The following is a 7338-nucleotide window of genomic DNA, read 5'->3' on the forward strand; positions in this document are numbered from 1 at the left end:
CAATCCTCCACAATTATTTGGTAGTTAGTAGCCATTACTCAAGTACAAGTCTGTGTCGAATGTGGTCATCACCCTCAGTAAAAACCTTATCCAATTGAATTCCATTAATCTAATCTAGATACATTTTTTCAAATAGTATTATTTTAAAGCGTTCACATTGTACACATGATCAATTACTAGCTTCATTGAAATCGGATAACTAATTTCACAGTACTTGAATGTATTCTGTTGTGGTGGGGGGAGGGGACAGCTTGGTATACTGATTGCTGTAATGGGATGACAGCTTACAAGTATGGTACTGAGAGGTATAGTTACTTTGTCTCAATTTCACATTCTTGTTTTCATCACTAGCAACCTTATCTAAGGCTGGCCAGTAACTTGGTGCCGCATCCACATGTTGGCCCAATGAGTACAAAGAGTGTGGATCTGTGGTTTGCGGGAGCGCGCCAGCCAAGTTCCCCGTCAGCCGAGCTCCTTTCAAAACCACTTTCGAGGGGATTGGTCGACGGTGTCTCTGGGAGAGGAGCTCGGCTGACGGGGAGCTTGTTGTCGTCTACGGTCCCGACAACCTGTCCCCTCTTAACCAGTAGGAGATTGGCTGTCAGGGAGACTCGTTGATGCAATGGAGAAAAAGTAACGCAATAATAATTCATAACAATCGGCATGCAGACAGACAGACAAAAGATATTTATTTTTTTTAAATGCAATTTACAAAGTAAAATTCTTATGTACTCATTTTCAATATAAAACAACAACAACGAATGAAAACAACCTCTTGAATACACTAAGTCAAATAAATCTTTAGAAAATGGTCTGCATGGGCAAAAAATGATTGTGTGCAAACCAGAGTTGCATATTACAGGTTTTACAGAGAGAAAAGAAACACTAATTTTGATAAATTCAGAATCTTATTGAATACTAGCCGTCAGGTTCGCTTCGCTCGCCATATCCGTCTAGCCAGGGGGCTCCGCCCCCTGGACCCCTGACTGGATCGTCCAAGAATGAGATCAGCATTTTTCATTTGGTCATTTTTATCATATGTTAGGACAATCCAGTCGGGGGTCCAGACTAAACGGCTGGCTAAACGGATATGGCGAGCGAAGCGAGCCTGACTGCTAGTAATATAATATTCCCAGGATTGAAGTAGCAGTGCCCAATCAATTTTTCCGCGATAAATGCATTTAAATATTCAACTTGGTGCCAACCTAACAACGTCAACTCAACTTAATGCCAACCAGACAAAATTATCAATTTAGTTGCCAGTTTACAACTGTTTCGAAGAGGTACTCTATCTAGATTTTAGTTCTATAGTAATATGATATGGAAATTTCAATTCTAATTAAGAGATTGGGAGAAGAGAATATACATGCTAAAAGACGAACTTTAAACCCTTAAACACAACCTTAGAGTTAAAATATTTCCAAAAGATTCTTAGTGGCCTCTAAAGGGTCAACTGAACATACCTACCAAATTTGAACGTTTTTGGTCCGGTAGATTTTAGTTATGCGAGTGAGTGAGTGAGTCATTCAGTCAGTCCATCAGTGAGTGAGTGCCATTTCGCTTTTATATATATACTAGCCGTCAGGCTCGCTTTGCTCGCCATATCCGTCTAGCCAGGGGGCTCCGCCCCCTGGACCCCCGACAGGATCGTTCAAGATGAGTCAGCAGGCTCGCTTCGCTCGCCTGCATTTTTCATTTTTATCATATTATATTAGGACAATCCAGTCGGGGGTCCAGACTAAACGTCTGGCTAAACGGATATGGCGAGCGAAGCGAGCCTGACGGCTAGTATATAATATTCCCAGGATTGAAGTAACAGTGTCCAATCAATTTTTCCGCGATAAATGCATTTAAATCTTCAATTGGTGCCAACCTAACAAAATCAACTCAACTTAATGCCAACCTGACAAAATATTAATTTAGTTGCCAGTTAACACTGTTTCGAAGAGGTACTCTATCTAGATTAGTTCTATAGTACATATGATATGGAAATTTCAATCTAATTCGAAGATTGGGAGAAGAAGAATATACATGCTAAAAGAGAACTTTAAACCCTTAAAAACAACCCTTGGAGTTAAAATATTGCCAAAGATTTCTTAGTGCGCCTCTAAAGGCCAACTGAACATACCTACCAAATTTGAACGTGTTTTGGTCCAGTAGATTTTTAGTTATGCGAGTGAGTGAGTGAGTGAGTGAGGTGAGTCAGTCAGTCAGTCAGTGAGTGAGTGTCATTTCGCTTTTATATATATAGATATATAGATTATTATTACATACATAGAATTATTAAATAGCTCAAAAAAATTAATTATTGTAATGGTACATACAGATTTCAATAACAGTAGTCACCACCAGCGAATCTATCGGTCAAGTGTTTCAATGATAAAGTCTCTTCCTATCACCTGCGATTTTTCGAAATAAATTATCAGTGACCGTCACCTGTTATTTTCTATAATAATTGACCGATCGATTGAGATTCAAATCGACGGTTTTACATTAATTATCCTTATGTTGTTGTTGTACGGCGAAACGCGGCAATAGATTTTCATGAAATTTGTCTGGTATGTTCCTTTTTAACTGCGCGTCGACGTATATGAAAGGTTTTTGAAATTTCCCATTCTAACAAAAGTCAACAACTAATTTTATATCAGATGTACCGGGACAACTTGGATCACAGCTATCTACTATGAAGTAGAATCCAACTATGCCATCCTATCATTTTCACTGAGTATTTAATCTCACCGTAAATGATAGCAAACCAATGTTGATGAGATGCTGACGTTTCGTTCGAATTGCATGCCACTTGTGTATTTCAGACATTCGAGTATCTCATAGTACGTTACACTACAGAACTTGGTGAAGTTTCAGGGTTATTGTGATAACTGATGTGGTTGGTTTTCAGATGGCTGAATTTCTGATCGAACGTAACAGCTCGGTGACAAGAAAGAACGAAGACCCCTCCATTACACCTCATAAATGGGATACAATGACCTTGTGCGCCTTGTGCTCCACAACTGTGGAGCCGACATCAACGCTCAAGATAAGATGGTCTTGTTCTGAATTTTTCTTTTGGAGAGAGTTCATCAACAAATTATCTGGAAAATGTATAGGTTTATACTCTTGTCATAATAATGGTAGTGGTTGGAGGGTTTCCACTCATTCTTACTATTACAATGTCCTTTAATAGCCTATGAATCAAGATATTGCATTTTTGTATCTAGCTGCGTCTCTCAAATCAATGTGTTCCTTATTGGAGGGATTTAAAAGCAAAGTAGCTGGAATATGTATTGCTTTATACACTTGCCATTATATTTGGTAGTAGTTGAAGGGATTTCACCCATTCTCGCTTTTACAGTGTCCTTTAATAGCTTATGATTCAAGATATTGCTTTTTTCAAATCAGCTGCTCATCTGAAATTCAATGGCCCATATGAATAAAACCAGAGCAAATGCTCATGAGCAAGAGCATGGAGCATAAGGTTTTGCTCATGAGCAAAAGGTAGAAGCAAAAGCATTTGCTCTTTTTATATGAATAAGCTTTACCTTATACTCTTACCTTATGCTCCTGAACTCTGGAGCAAATGCTCACGTATTTAAAAGATTTTTCATCAGCTAATCGCTTTTGTAACCTTACTTTGTTTTTATAGCTCACGGAAGCGCTAAATATGCAATAGGGGGCACCGCTTTGTTTGCGTCGTCTGCTCTGTTTTCTATTTATGAATAGTTTTATGTTTAGTTGGTCACAAAGTAGAGGAATGGTTTCTTCTCTGTGGTTGAAGACTCTCATCTTCTTAAATGCCTATTTCCTATTTTGTGATGGCTATCTTTATACAGAGAGACACTCTTTTTTGAAGCTATCTTTTGTAGGATATGGTGTGATATATATCATGGTTGAATCTAAAAAGAGTTTTATAGTTCTCAACTATTGGTTGTGATCGTATCTGGTATAGTTTCCTCTTCCTCATACGAATTAGTTGAACCATTTTACTATGAGCAAAAGGTGATAAGATGCTTTAGACTAGACTCACCTTTTTTTAAGCATTTGCTTCAAAAGTTGAGCAAATGCTCAAACTATTTTTTTGATGAGCATGATATAATTTTATTCATAGAAAATGAAGCAAATGCTCAACTTTATTCATATGGCCCAATGCGTTACCTTCATTGGAAGGGTTCAAAAGCAAAGTAGCTGAATATGTATTGGTTTATACTCTTGCCATTATAGTATTAAGCATTGAAATGATTAGAATAAATAACTTTGAAACTGTAATATTAAGTTCAAGCATTCAGTAATTCAAATTCGTTTAATCATCACTTCTTGATTAGTTTGAGGAGGAATAAGCACTCATTTCTAATCATTTAAGGCTCCGCTTTTGGAAACTCATTATTAGTTTCATTTCGCAGGTATTTTGATTTGAATTCTATCAAGATACTTGGAAAGATCATATTTCTAAGGAAAAACAATTTTTTCGTTTTGATTTAAAAGCGCATAAAGTTCAAATATTGGGGGAGATCCATCCTCAAAATTGTATGAATTAATTTGCTATCATTCATGAAATAGATCTGCCCCAAGATTTGAACTTTTGGCGCTCAATATATCAAAAAGTAAAAATGATAGAAGTTTTTTCTTTAAATTAGTCAAATCTACATAAATTGATTGTAAAATATTCGTAATTAAAAATGTACCAGTAAAAATAATCGAAAAGCGTGGTGCACATCCTTGATTATTGTATACGGTACCACTATTATGATGCTACATTCATTTATTTCGTAAGTTAAATCTGTTATACTCATAATTACCGTCAAGTATCCTTAGTCAACAAATATTGGGTTTACTTCGTCTTGAATTGCTCAAGAAGTTTAATTCTTGGTTTACTTCGTCTAGTACCGTATTGCTCAAGAAATTTAATGATAATGAAATCATCTATTACTTTGCAAAAGCTCACAATAATTTAGGCCGGTTACAGAGCTCGACGACCGACCGTCAGTGCGTATGCACCATCCTGACCATACACATCCATACATCCTTTTTCTGACTCACAAATGACGCCTTTACAGATTGTTTAATTGCAGCTTATTATCTTCGTAAACGAAAGATCAAAAAACGTAGATGTCAAGTTCACCCGATGGTCACTCAAAGAGCATTTCAAAAGGAATTTAGTACCATTATATACATTTTTGCTTGGGAATGAAGATAGATTTTTTAACTACCTCAGAATGTCCATCAGAAATTTTGATGAGTTATTCGAGCTTGTATCATCATTGGGATACTTGCAGTCATTTTAAGCTACGGATTAAATAAATGTAGATAATATTAATAATATAGATTTTTCCAATAAAAAATTTAGAAATGATTGAAGAAATGTATAGAAAAGCTCTGAATTCGAATATGAACACTATTTATTGAATTCGTTCATTATTCTATTCAATATCAGCTGATTGTCGGGCAGAGGTTTCAGCACATTGGTTATATTGCGATCGGGCTACTGATCAGTACAGCTCAGAAAGCTTCTATTTGCTTCAATAACTCGTCAGTCGACCGATGGAACGGATGCGCACGAGCTCGATCGATGGTCTTCGTACGCAGTGTAAAACGCATGGTCCTGACCGTGCGCATGCGTGCCGTCAGTCCTGCTCTATACGGATACATGGAATATCTATGGAAAAGACTGACGGTCGGTCGAGCTCTGTAACCGGCCTTAAACCCAAAAATAAAAAAATAAAGAACATACTAGAATGTTCGCTCTTTCAAAATGTCATTAGTATGTGAATATTTAATTTTTTGTGATAATAATGTACAATATTCTTTCTACGAGGGTTTGGTTTTGAAGCATCTAAATTTGAAAATATTTTATCGCTGAGAATTTTGTGAAGTGAAGAACTACAAGACTTGACATTTTTGGAGTATGTGTAACCTTATCTAAATTTGGGAGTGGAACAGCATAGGTTACCTTATTTTTCCTCTTCCTATCATTTTGATGATATACTTATTATGATAAAGAATAAGAAGGGGACGCTTTGCTTGATTGAATCAGTAAAATCGATAGTATTTAATTCCAGTATCAATACTATCTAACTAACCCCACTCGATTCATCGATATAGGTGATCACTGGTTCAAGTAAAGTCTAGCCAAATTATATTAAACCTTGATGAATTTGTGACCTATTTACACTGCTTTTTTGAATGGATGATTTATTGATTATGATTGTCAAATGTGATTGAAATTGATAACTATAAACTATTTCAATGCAATTTATATATTCCCATGGTTTCTTGGGCAGAGAAATAGTCCCCAATCATAAGTTCCTTCCAATGGGAATATTCCCGACTTACATTACTACCCTCAAAAATCAGCACTGACTACCCTGGAAATCTCCCCATCTGCCCACTACACCCGGATCCATGCCTACACTCACCTCTCCCCCCATTTTCTATCTTCCTCACTTTTTTGGTCAAGCAAATCAGTCTTAGCGCAAAACGCCTATAATATATTCCAATGCAAACAGAAGAGATGTAGCACTTAGTCCATTCTGTTTCCATTGGACCATATTTTTATATAGAGGTGGGAGAATCCTCTATGCCACGTTGTGTGACTGTAAGTAGAAGTATATTACAAAATATTTATTCTACCACTCCTACCCATCACTCGAACTTGAAAATTTTAAAGTTATTTTCAAATTTCACCAACTTATTTTTTATCATTCGATCAATCAATAATTCGTTTGTTTTTCTTTTTCAGATACCAAAACATATTACACAGTGTAGATGAACAGATAGAAAGTGTGAACATCAAAAGCCATCGTGTGTTTGTTACCCAGTTTCCATTCTGCATCTAACAATAGTAACCGAACATCCAACATCATAACTTTATTATATCATCTAGTTAATTTTGATATCACATTAACTAAAAAGCTTTCCTCATAATATACAAGAAATTAATACATTGCCGAGATTGTCAAAGATGTGAATTTTCAATGTGCTTTGATGCAAATTATTGCAAAAAACTAATATCATGTTTAGCTATGCATAAATTAATAGGCATGATGGTCATTCTTTACTGAATCGAAATAAGCTGTTATAACTTTGTCAACTATTAATTTGGTTTTCAATAAACTAGTTATGATCAGATGCCTTATTAATTCTTTTTTTTCTATTGGTCAATACTATAGCCATCTAGTCTAAAGACTAATGAGCTAATTTTTTCTATCCTAAATTACTACTTGAAAAATTGAACAGTGAATTTCTCATTAGGAACTCTTACTGCTATTGTTAAATTAATATGTACACTTATTGACTGCACTATAGAAGCTAGATTCACTCAATCACTGCTCTGCTCTTTCACTG

General features: G+C 35.9%; 1 long non-coding RNA gene across 1 annotated transcript; it reads left to right on the forward strand.

Annotated features, from left to right (window-relative positions):
* The first annotated feature begins 2783 nt into the window (after positions 1-2783).
* Positions 2784-7122, forward strand: LOC111056468. The gene is made up of 2 exons (XR_005573849.1): positions 2784-3045; positions 6734-7122. It is a non-coding gene; the product is annotated as an uncharacterized LOC111056468 (long non-coding RNA).
* Positions 7123-7338: the final 216 nt, after the last annotated feature.

Source organism: Nilaparvata lugens, unplaced genomic scaffold, assembly GCF_014356525.2.
Source record: "Nilaparvata lugens isolate BPH unplaced genomic scaffold, ASM1435652v1 scaffold4983, whole genome shotgun sequence".
NCBI classification, from domain to species: Eukaryota; Metazoa; Arthropoda; class Insecta; order Hemiptera; family Delphacidae; genus Nilaparvata; species Nilaparvata lugens.